The 10,659-nt window shown below is 34.2% G+C and overlaps 2 long non-coding RNA genes across 5 annotated transcripts; one reads left to right on the forward strand and one right to left on the reverse strand.

Annotated features, from left to right (window-relative positions):
* Nucleotides 1-970: 970 nt before the first annotated feature.
* LOC118878989 (uncharacterized) lies at nucleotides 971-3,411 on the reverse strand. Of its 2 annotated transcripts, none has more exons than XR_011604132.1 (6): nucleotides 3,257-3,411; nucleotides 2,936-3,197; nucleotides 2,664-2,887; nucleotides 2,484-2,610; nucleotides 2,313-2,432; nucleotides 971-1,446 (listed from the first exon to the last, which is right to left on the reverse strand). It is a non-coding gene; the product is annotated as an uncharacterized lncRNA (long non-coding RNA). The 2 variants fall into 2 exon arrangements; XR_011604131.1 differs by lacking the exon at nucleotides 971-1,446 and adding an exon at nucleotides 1,482-2,259.
* A 273-nt stretch (nucleotides 3,412-3,684) lies between these two features.
* LOC136117682 (uncharacterized) lies at nucleotides 3,685-5,472 on the forward strand. 3 transcript variants are annotated; one of them, XR_011604130.1, is made up of 4 exons: nucleotides 3,685-3,830; nucleotides 4,960-5,109; nucleotides 5,167-5,257; nucleotides 5,320-5,472. It is a non-coding gene; the product is annotated as an uncharacterized lncRNA (long non-coding RNA). The 3 variants fall into 3 exon arrangements; XR_010655250.2 differs by having other exon boundaries at nucleotides 3,767-5,109; nucleotides 5,160-5,257; XR_010655248.2 differs by having other exon boundaries at nucleotides 3,767-5,109.
* The last annotated feature ends 5,187 nt before the right edge of the window (nucleotides 5,473-10,659 follow it).

A 10,659-nucleotide genomic window follows, 5' to 3' on the forward strand; every position in this document is an offset into this window, starting at 1 on the left:
TATGTGGTTATGTTGACGGTAGACAGATTTAAGCGTTATGCGCAAATACAAAAATTTTGTATCTTGCATGAAAATTGTGGGCGCCACAGGCTTGGGCGGTTTGTGGGCGTTAAAGTGGATACGAAATCTAAATCTAAGATCCCATTTCTTTATCTTTTATAGTTTCCGAGATACCCGTGTTCAAATGTACGATTTTTTGAAGTTTGTGGGCGGTTTGTGGGCGTTAAAGTGGGCGAGGTCAATCGATAGGTATTGATAAGAACAATACATATAACCTAAAATTTTTATTCTAGCATCAAAACTGTAGGAGCCACTGTTTTGGGCGGTTTGTGGGCGTTAGGCACATTTCTGCAACAAACTTGCGCTGCGCAGGAATCTCAGGAATCTGCATGCCTAATCCCAGTATTGAAGCTCTTATAGTTTCCGAGATCTCAGCGTTCATACGGACAGACAGACAGACGGACATGGCTAAATCGACTCGCCTAGTGATCCTGATCAAGAATAGATATACTTTATGGGGTCGGAAACGCTTCCTTCTGCCTGATACGTACTTTCTACGAGTAACGGGTATAAAGTGTACAGTCGAGAACAACTCAACAACAATTTGCATTGTGAGCTGAAACAAAAAAAAGTTCAATGGAATTGTTGTTGGCTTGGCTCGCGCTCATCTGTTATGGACAGTGACACAAAGAAGAATCGAAGTGCGCCCTGTTCAATTTGGGCATGTGACCACAGGCATGATTTGTGACTTTACAAAAGCGAACGTGACCCGCGTGCTTATGGGCTGAGCATCCCTGTTTTAGAGTTATGGGCGATCAGAGTCAAATTTTAGTCAAAATTTATATTCTATCACTAAAACTGTAGGCGCCACAGCTTTGGGCGTTTGTGTGGGCGTGGCACTTTGCTAAATCCAACCTGCAACTTATATATATAAATATTATATAACATTGAGCTAGAGTCAACGATAAATTTAAAGTTTGTTTCTTAAGAGAGAGTTGAAAATTTGCGGTCTGCTTCACAGATTTAATTAAATAAATAAAATAGCATATTTTTACAAGTCCAAACAGAAAACTATTTACCATCATTATAATATTTAGCAAAATATAGCTGTTCTTATAGATAAATGATGTAATATCAAAAACCATATAAAAAAACTGTTCCAGCATTGAAGATTCCGTGTAAGTCAATATTTCTTCATGCTTTTCCTTAAGATGTTGAGAATTTGCATAAATATCATAGGGCTTGGGTACCAAATTCATACGAATTGTATTGGACCTTAGCTCATATTGTGAACGGTTTATAAGGCTTAGAGTTGATGCAAAATAAGCCAACATTAAAGCAATAGGGCTTAGATATGAATCAAAACTCAATTCACTGTTTATCTCCAGTAGTTTTCCATTATTATTATCATTTAAAAGATGGATTAAAACTTCCATTCCCATAAACCTGTAAACTTATTTAATTACAGATTATGAGTCTTTCTCATGCGGTTATTGCACGGCATTATTCACCTCATTCATTAGAGCAGTGGTGCTCACACAAATAAAAAGAAATATAAGACTTGTAGATGGGTGTGTATTCCGAGGTCCCATACCGAAGGCGCACGATCGTTTGCAGTGTCGGTGTAAGCAGAGCGTCGGCAGGGAAATCTCAAGACTCGCTAATCAGGCCAGTTGGCACTATTGTACTAATGTATTTATTAAAGGCTTAGAATGAAAGAAAAATATATATTATTTACTTGGACTTTTTTTGAACGAAAGGCAAGGTCACTTTAACCTTTAAACGTCAACTTTAAACATTATAGCTCAAATAATTTTAGTAGCTGATTTTCTTGTTCGAAGATTTTAAAATTAACTTATAAATAGGTTTAAAATTGGCGGCTGATAATAGTGTTTTGCCGTAAAATCCGACACTTTTATTATGACTTTAAAATATATTGGTGCTGAAAAAGCTTGTAGGTGTTTTTAGTTGTATTGTATCGGTGGAGTTTTTTTTTATGCTCATAAAGTTTTGTCACTATTTATAAGTAGCATCGTTATTGGTCGCAACAGATTAATTAAGACACTAATGTATTAGTTTTGATTTTCTTATTAGCTTACAGCTCTAAATTGTCTGCAAGGACAAGTTTTTATTCGTAAGCTAATTTTTTTTTTAGTTTTTATACTTGATCCTATTTTTACAGCAGCTGACCTATCGGTTTTGATAGTAGAATCCTATAGTCTGAGATAGAATTGCTCCAGTGAATAAGCCGAACAATGCCTTTGAATACCCACATCAATAAACATTTTTTGAAGAATCTTCAAAGTACTTACCTGGTCCATATTGTATTATAATTATCTGATTGTTGCAGGACTGATAGTTGAAAAGCAAATAAACATGTTACATGTACCAAAAGTGCAACAATCATAAAAATCAGAGGATAGTACATACCCCTGAAATAAATAAATATTACGTGTTAGTTCAATTTAAAGCGGAATATTCACCGGTGCAGTTGGCGATAAAGCGCCCAATAAGTGCCAGCTATGATGAACATTAAGAAATATAGGCTTCCAGGCAATGATGGTCTTAAAGTTGCAGCAAAGTAAATCACAATAAGGGTAAAAAAAGGTGCTGTAGATCAAAATAATACATATGTTGTCTTTTTTTTGATATTTCAAGCTCACATGTCTTTAAAACGGATTGAATATACACAATGATTAACTGCCGATTCATTTCAGAAATTTTCAATACACCTCTTAGCTCCTTACTTTCCTTACTGATAGCATAGCTATCATCCAAAAAAAGTTTCTTTTGTCTTTTATTGTATACCTTAGAATAAATGAAATAGACGATTGTTTCCAAAAGAACAAAAATATCAGGAAGTATCCAGTGCGCAATAGAACCAAAACTAAAATATACGGTTATTTTTAAAATAGGAAATGGATTAAAATGTTACCTCAGTCCATTAAAATACAAGAACCCAATTTGTCGTAAGATAATCGTAATTGACTTTTTGGAGCTTAAGTCAATAAAAAATAAATTTATCAAATTAATTAAAAGGTGGCCGATTAGGCAAAGTGTACCTATAACACAAAGAAAAATCATAAATGCGTTTAATAAAGCTTGTTGCCTTAAGCTCTTGGTTTGCAGAAGCCAAGGTGACACAAAAAACAACATAAGATAAAAAAAAGATATTCCAACCGGTCGCACCAATGACACTACACGATTAAAATAACAAATCATTATTTTTAATAAATATAATATATAAAATGCTTACCAATTATTAATGTAAATGGCAAAAAAAAGCGGACTAAAATAAATAGCACTGTATCAGCCATATTAGTAAAATTATTCGAATTGGTTGACAGTAAAGCAATGGCTATCTTCAAAATTAAACAACTCAGTGACTCAGTAAAAGTTGATATCAGAACTTTTGTTTGTTGAAGGTGGGATCGTCCCTAGATTTTTACGTCGCTAAGAGGTGATTTTGTTAGATTAACCTAATCGGCATTAGATAATTGAAATTGGTAGTTTACTGGAGAGAAAGAGGGGGAGACAAAAAGAAGAAGTTGCTTAAATTGTTAATTAAGCAATAGCCGCTCATTTTGCTCTCTCTTTGCGCCGTTCAGTTCATTATAGGGGACAACCGGTTTATTACAAACATGACGCGCTGTAATAGTAGATTCCGGATCACAGGTGAGTCTTATCTCAAGGAGGATGGCAATACTAAAGCTTTCGTCGTGTACATCTAGTTTTGAAACACTAGTAGAAGTATTTATTGTTACCAACTTCATTACAAAGCAACCCTCAGTACCGATTACAATCGATCTTTTCATCCCCGAGGAACTGAAGTAAGCAGATCTAGACTTTCGGCAACCTGAACCCATTGACTTAAATTTGGGGGCTGGACAATATCACTGCTTAATGACTAAGTGTCTTAGACTAGGCCCTAATAATCCTCTGACTCAAGAAAGAATCCTTTTGTGCTACAGAAATCAAACCTATTTAGTAGAAAAGGTAGAGATCATGCAGGACCTAATCCGCCTCGTGAGCTAACGAAAGATGAAAATCCGGTCAATGTCGACCAACTTGATAAAGGTGGTATTCATAAAAACACCTAATCTTGCGAACAAACAAAAGATAGCAAACGGCTGAATGAGATCTTTCTTAATACAGAAAGGATTCATTTAACGAACCTTGAAATTATGGAGCCGGAAGTAGCCAATCATAAACTATTGAAACTTACTCCTCCGAACGAAAGTCAACTGCTACAAATATTGGTTTCTTGAAGCCAAGATTTCTCAATTTTGTATGAAATCTCGATTTTTAACCAAAAACATCTAAGCTTTCCCTTCAGTTCTGCATTAGGGACGCGGTGACATGGCTCAAGGCAAAAAGCTTTTTTGTTTTTTTTTGTGCCTAAAACGCTGTGCCGCTGTTGACGTCAGCAGAGAAGTCGGCGCAGTGTAGAAGACTGCCTACGAAAACGATCGTGCAACAAAGAGAGGCAGATATTAGGAGCTTCCCTCTCTTTCTTTGTCTTATAATCTGCCTGCACTCGGCGCTCTCAGAGACAAATTTCGGCAGGTCCGTTATTTCTTTTGAGTCTCTCCGTTATGTCCGGCTAGCGACTAATGTTTCGGCGGAAAAATTTTCGTGGCGCAGCGACATGTGAGTGCCCTAATATTTTAGGAGCATTATTGTATATCGAAAAAAAAAACAACTAATATTGTTTTATAAAAGTAAATTATTTGATTATAGTAAAATTAAGTAAATTGAATTTACTTTTAATGTTATGCTTACGTATTATACATTAATATTACAATATAATTTTTTAGTTAAGTTATAGAAATTTAGTTCGTTAAAATTTATTGAAATATTTAAAACATTTTAATAGTACCATTTTTGAAGAATTCCTTTTTATTATTTTTACTAAAAAAAGTAAAAGTTATGTAGTCGGATATTTTTCGCTTTTGAAAGGGTATAGGTGCAGTGGCACGCGCCTACTGCGAAGAGAAAACAAAAGAAATCATTCATTCTGTTTGAGTTATTGAAAGGGAAGCAAGCCATTTAAATTGTGCGCAGAAGATTTACTTCTTTCGTTTTTTAAAGTGAAAATAATAAAGTCAGGTAAGTGTTTCATTAAGTTGAAGATGTTGTGCATTGATCTTAGTTTAAAGTATTAAGGTATTCAATGGGTTCCGTAAGCCGAAAGTGGATGATGAAATGTTTTGCGCCAATAAAAATCCTGCAAAGGGTGTAAACACAGCTCTAAAAGGTAAATATGCAAATAAACAAATAAAACGCATTTTTTAAGCATATGACCATAAATTTTATCAGGAGCGTTGGCCAAGGATTCGGAGGACCCGGACAAAGGTTTAAGGAAGGCGATGACCAATGTAAAAAGCAAATTAACGTAACATAAAATTAGGCTTACTAACAATAATTGTTCTTTAACCTAAAACCTAAATAACATTATTTAATTAAAATATATTTAAAAGTATATACAAATTTATGTATTTTAAATTCTATAAGTAAAAAAAATTTTGATTTTCACAAGTGATTTCACTTGGGACGTGTCACTTGCAAGTGATTTCATAAGTGAAAACTCATGGAAAAAATTTGATTTTCACAAGTGATTTCACTTGGGACGTATCACCGGCACGTGATAGGCCATACGAAAAATGAGTATAAGGAACAAGTGAAATCCCGTGGGACTTCGAAAAATTTTCATTTGAATTTTCACTTGTGAAAATGCGGACATCCCATACAATTTTCTATATGGAGCGTCACTTGTTCTTCACTTGTGCAAGAGGACATGTCCCACGGGATTCACAAGGTGATTCACAAGTGAAACTTTTTTTTTGGAACTGAAGGGTTGTTGCAGGAATTCCACATACTATAGGCATGCAAGTTATCCAACCAGTGAAACGGTTCCACTTATGGAATTTATAAACAAATTATCGAATTCAATTTCAACTATGTTTCTTGCCTTTGTTAAAGATTCTGCCTTACTTCGAGGGCCGCGCTTGACCGTCCTGCTAAGATAAATAAACCAATCGTAAAGTAAACACAACCTTCCGTTCGAAGCCCAAACTCTTTCGTTCAAAGCCCACAGTATTGCGTTCTTAGTTCAAATCATATTGCGTTTCGATTTTCAATCAAATTGCATCGGTCAGCATAATTTCATTTCACAACGAGATGCGAGTTTCAGCATAAGCTTTTATTCTAAACATAAATTAAAGTTCTGAAAGCTTAAGAAAGAAAAGCTTTTGGCCGAGGTTCATTGGATAAATTTTTAGAATTAAGAAGGCAGTCCTATTTTGTCCGAGACCGCGATCGGTTCACAAGTTCTAAAAGCGTCTTGTATTAATTGTGTATTAAGAATAAAGGTTTAACACCCGAGTTTTAAAATAATTAATAAATTTTTTTAAATCATCTACAAACGACGAATTTTTTTGGCGCCCAACGTGGGGACGCGTTAAAAAAATTCCAAAAATTGTTTAATGGAAAATAAGTTAAATATAAACGGAGCTCGCGCGGCCAACAACTTAACATTTCCAGTGGAGAAATTAAAAAATCCGCCAAACAACACAACAAAGTGACAGTGATCGTTAACAACAATTAAATGGAAATTAGTAAATGAAATAATCCATTTAAAGGTGAATTAAAACCTTAAACCAAAAAAAAATACAAGAACACGAAATAAAGCAAAAAATTATGTAAAACAGAAACGAACTAAACTAAAACATTTAAACAAACAAGCTCTGACAACAACAACAAAATCACAACACGCCGAAACAAGAAAAATCAAAGAAGGAAGGAAGGGCATTCTATCGCCATTAATCTTACTGAATCCAGGACGGAAGATCAACCCACAACCTCACAGAAGGAAGACCCCATCGGTACAGTCTCGTGAGAAATTAATTTTCAATAATAAAAAATTAAAGATTATAATTTAAGATCAGGGAATTTAAGAAAAACAAGGAAGAACGCTATAGCCGAGTACCTCGACTATCAGATACCCGTTACTCAGCTAAAGTGACCAAAGGGAAATGGAGATATGCAAGCAGCAAAGCGAGATTAAAATACGCCACCTACCGACGGTAGACTGATTTAAGCGTTATGGGCGTTAGAGTGGGCGTGGCAAATTTCTTTTGGATCAATTGATAGGTATTGACAAGACCAATACATTTCATGAAAAGTGTGGGCGTCACAGGCTTGGGCGGTTTGTGGGCGTTAGAGTGGGCGTGGCAAACTTTTTTTTGGGTCAATCGATAGGTATTGATAAGAACATAACACTTCAGTTAAAATTTTTATTCTAGCATCAAAACTGTAGGACCCACAGTTTTGGGCGGTTTGTTGGCGTGGCACATTGCTGAAACAAACTTGTGCTGCGTAAGAAGCTCAGGAATCTGCATGCCAAATCTCAATAGCCTAGCTCTTATTGTTTCCGAGATCTCAGCGTTCATCCGGACAGACGGACATGGCTAGATCGACTCGGCTAGTGATCCTGATCAAGAATCTATATACTTTATGGGGTCGGAAACGCTTCTTTCTGCCTGTTACATACTTTCCGACGAATCTAGTATACCCTTTTACTTTACGAGTAACGGGTATAATAATATAAGATTTAAACGTTGATAAAAAGTCAGATAGATTTGCGATTTAATAAAAAATATCGAGAAACAATCTCGAAGATTTAATAAATAGCTTTGGTGAAATAAATTTAACAATGACAACCAGAGGCTCAGCACCAAATTTATCTGCAGGTAGTATAGCCACAGCAGGCGGCCTAACAGTGGAATTAATAAATAGACTGATAAATGTTCAATTAAATGAAGTGAGCAGGAAAATATAAGGTTTAGAACAGATGCAAACACTGTGGAGGATTATTTAATACAAGCAATCGACTCAACTATATAATGCGATACAACACTTGAAGTGGTAAAATCTTTACCGAAATTCACGGGGGATCCAACACAATATGTAGGTTGGAGGGAAGCCGCAGAAACTGTAATGAGTCTCTATAAAATTCAAAGTGAACAATATTTTATCGCCTTAACAATTTTACGAAATAAAATTTTGGGAGCTGCGCATGATGCTCTTACCAATCATGGCACCGTTTTAAACTTTCGAGCAATCTTATCTAGATTGGACTTTATATATAGCGATAAACGACCAATACATATTCTCGAGTCAGAACAAAGTATCCTCAGGACGAATGACAGTTACAGAATACTATAATGAAGTCAATAAAAAAATGACACTACTAATAAACAAAACCGTAATGACATACGGAAACAAACAAAACAATAAGGAGCAATGCTTTACGAATATTAATATCTGGGCTTAATGGATCTATCTTAGAAACTCTTTTCTCAATAAATCCACCAGATTTACCCAATGCTTTGGCAAAGGTCCAAGAATAAGAATCAAACAATTTCCGTGCTCAATTTGCAAACAGATTTAATGGATTTAAAAATGAAAAAAAAAATATCAGGGAAACAACTTACGATTTGATCAAAAACGACAGAACAATAATACTTATAAAATGCGAAATAATTGGAGTAATAACCAGAATTATAATTGGCCACAAAAGGAAAATTTTTGGCAAAATGATAATCAAAATAACAATCAAAAGCAACAAGCCCTCGAGCCAATGGATGTTGATTCATCGATTAACTCCAGAAAAAACTTAATTACAATCGGCAGCCGAATAATAACACCAGTTTACAAAAGAAAATTGATGAAATACGCCTTTCAGGAAACCTTTGTTTTCCGGTAAGATACATCTCCCTGATTAAGAAAAGGGCACTTAAAATTTTTTCTATGGTACCAATTTTTTTTTAAGTGTAAAAAACGTTTTTCGAACTTTTTTATTTTCTAACCCGAGTTGTGATAAACCGAATTCGGTCATCAAAGACTCATTTTACAGGTAATAGAATGCCCTTTAACTTTCTTATACACATCATTAAGTTCCATTCATTAATTCAAAAGCTACTCTTCGTCAAAGTTAAAAAATTTGGAAAAAAATCAAAAACGCTGGCACAAATGGCTTCTTTAAAAATACACGCGTAAAAACCGAAATTAGTTTTATGTTGTTTTCTTGAAGACTGAACCATAACGGAGAATATGCGCCATTGATCACGACAATCCGTTGGTAAATCGATTTTTAACAGATTTTTAAACGTATATACCCAAGTTCAGTATTCGGGAGCAGCGGCCGTTAAACTTTATTTTAAATTTTCAGTGTTGGGGAACGTAAGAATTTGGTGCAAGTTGTTATGCATAACGTCAGTTTCCTTGCTAAAAATATATGAAAATGATTTCCTCGTAACTGCAATCGCATACTTTTTAGCTTGCCCAGCGCTAATAGCAAGGAAACTGACGTTATGCATCACAACTTGCATCAAATTCTTACGTTCCCCAACACTGAAAATTTAAAATAAAGTTTAACGGCCGCTGCTCCCGAATACTGAACTTGGGTATATACGTTTAAAAATCTGTTAAAAATCGATTTACCAACGGATTGTCGTGATCAATGGCGCATATTCTCCGTTATGGTTCAGTCTTCAAGAAAACAACATAAAACTAATTTCGGTTTTTACGCGTGTATTTTTAAAGAAGCCATTTATGCCAGCGTTTTTGATTTTTTTCCAAATTTTTTAACTTTGACGAAGAGTAGCTTTTGAACTAATGAATGGAACTTAATGATGTGTATAAGAAAGTTAAAGGGCATTCTATTACCTGTAAAATGAGTCTTTGATGACCGAATTCGGTTTATCACAACTCGAGTTAGAAAATAAAAAAGTGCGAAAAACGTTTTTTACACTTAAAAAAAATTAGTACCATAGAAAAAATTTTAAGTGCCCTTTTCTTAATCAGGGAGATGTATCTTACCGGAAAACAAAGGTTTCCTGAAAGGCGTATTTCATCAATTTTTTTTTGTAAACTGGTGTAATTGGAAGGCAAATAATAATCAAGGTAGATATAATAATAATTATTTACAAAATAGTAATCAACCATAGAAATAGAATTAATCACAAAGATAATATAAAATTCAAAAAATGTATGTGTTATTTTTTTTACCTTTTCCAGAAAATGTTTTATCAGGTGCTCATACTACACCTTATTTTATTAACAAAATCAGAAATAATTGACTAAACAAGTCACGAGTATCTTTTATTCAAGGACAATAAAGACGTATTGACGTAAGATTCATACGCAGAATTATTTTACGTAACTAACTTAAGTTTTTATAAAGAAATAATAAAATTGAAATCAGATAATATAAAAAGGGATACTTATAAAAGGTCACAATGGGAAATTAAATATGACATAGAAGTAATCGATTTAATTTTATCACAATTAATATCAACTAGATCAAAAAGTGCATAAATGAGATAGGCACTGTGTGGAAATGGTTAGCTGGATCTCGGGATCATGATGATTTTATTAAAATGCAGAATTAATCGATGAATTAATGGAATATATTAATAAGCAATTTTTTTTCAATTCCAAATTGTTCAAAGAAATAGAATCTCTTTCTGATGATTTTAAAAATGTTTTTATTAATCAAGATTTACCATTGCGAAAACATCGCTTACGAATATTAACATTTGATCTGCAAAATTTAATTGACACAATCACACTAGCAAAAATTGACGTTTTTAATAC

Source organism: Drosophila suzukii, chromosome 3 (assembly GCF_043229965.1).
Source record: "Drosophila suzukii chromosome 3, CBGP_Dsuzu_IsoJpt1.0, whole genome shotgun sequence".
In the NCBI taxonomy this organism is placed as follows: domain Eukaryota; kingdom Metazoa; phylum Arthropoda; class Insecta; order Diptera; family Drosophilidae; genus Drosophila; species Drosophila suzukii.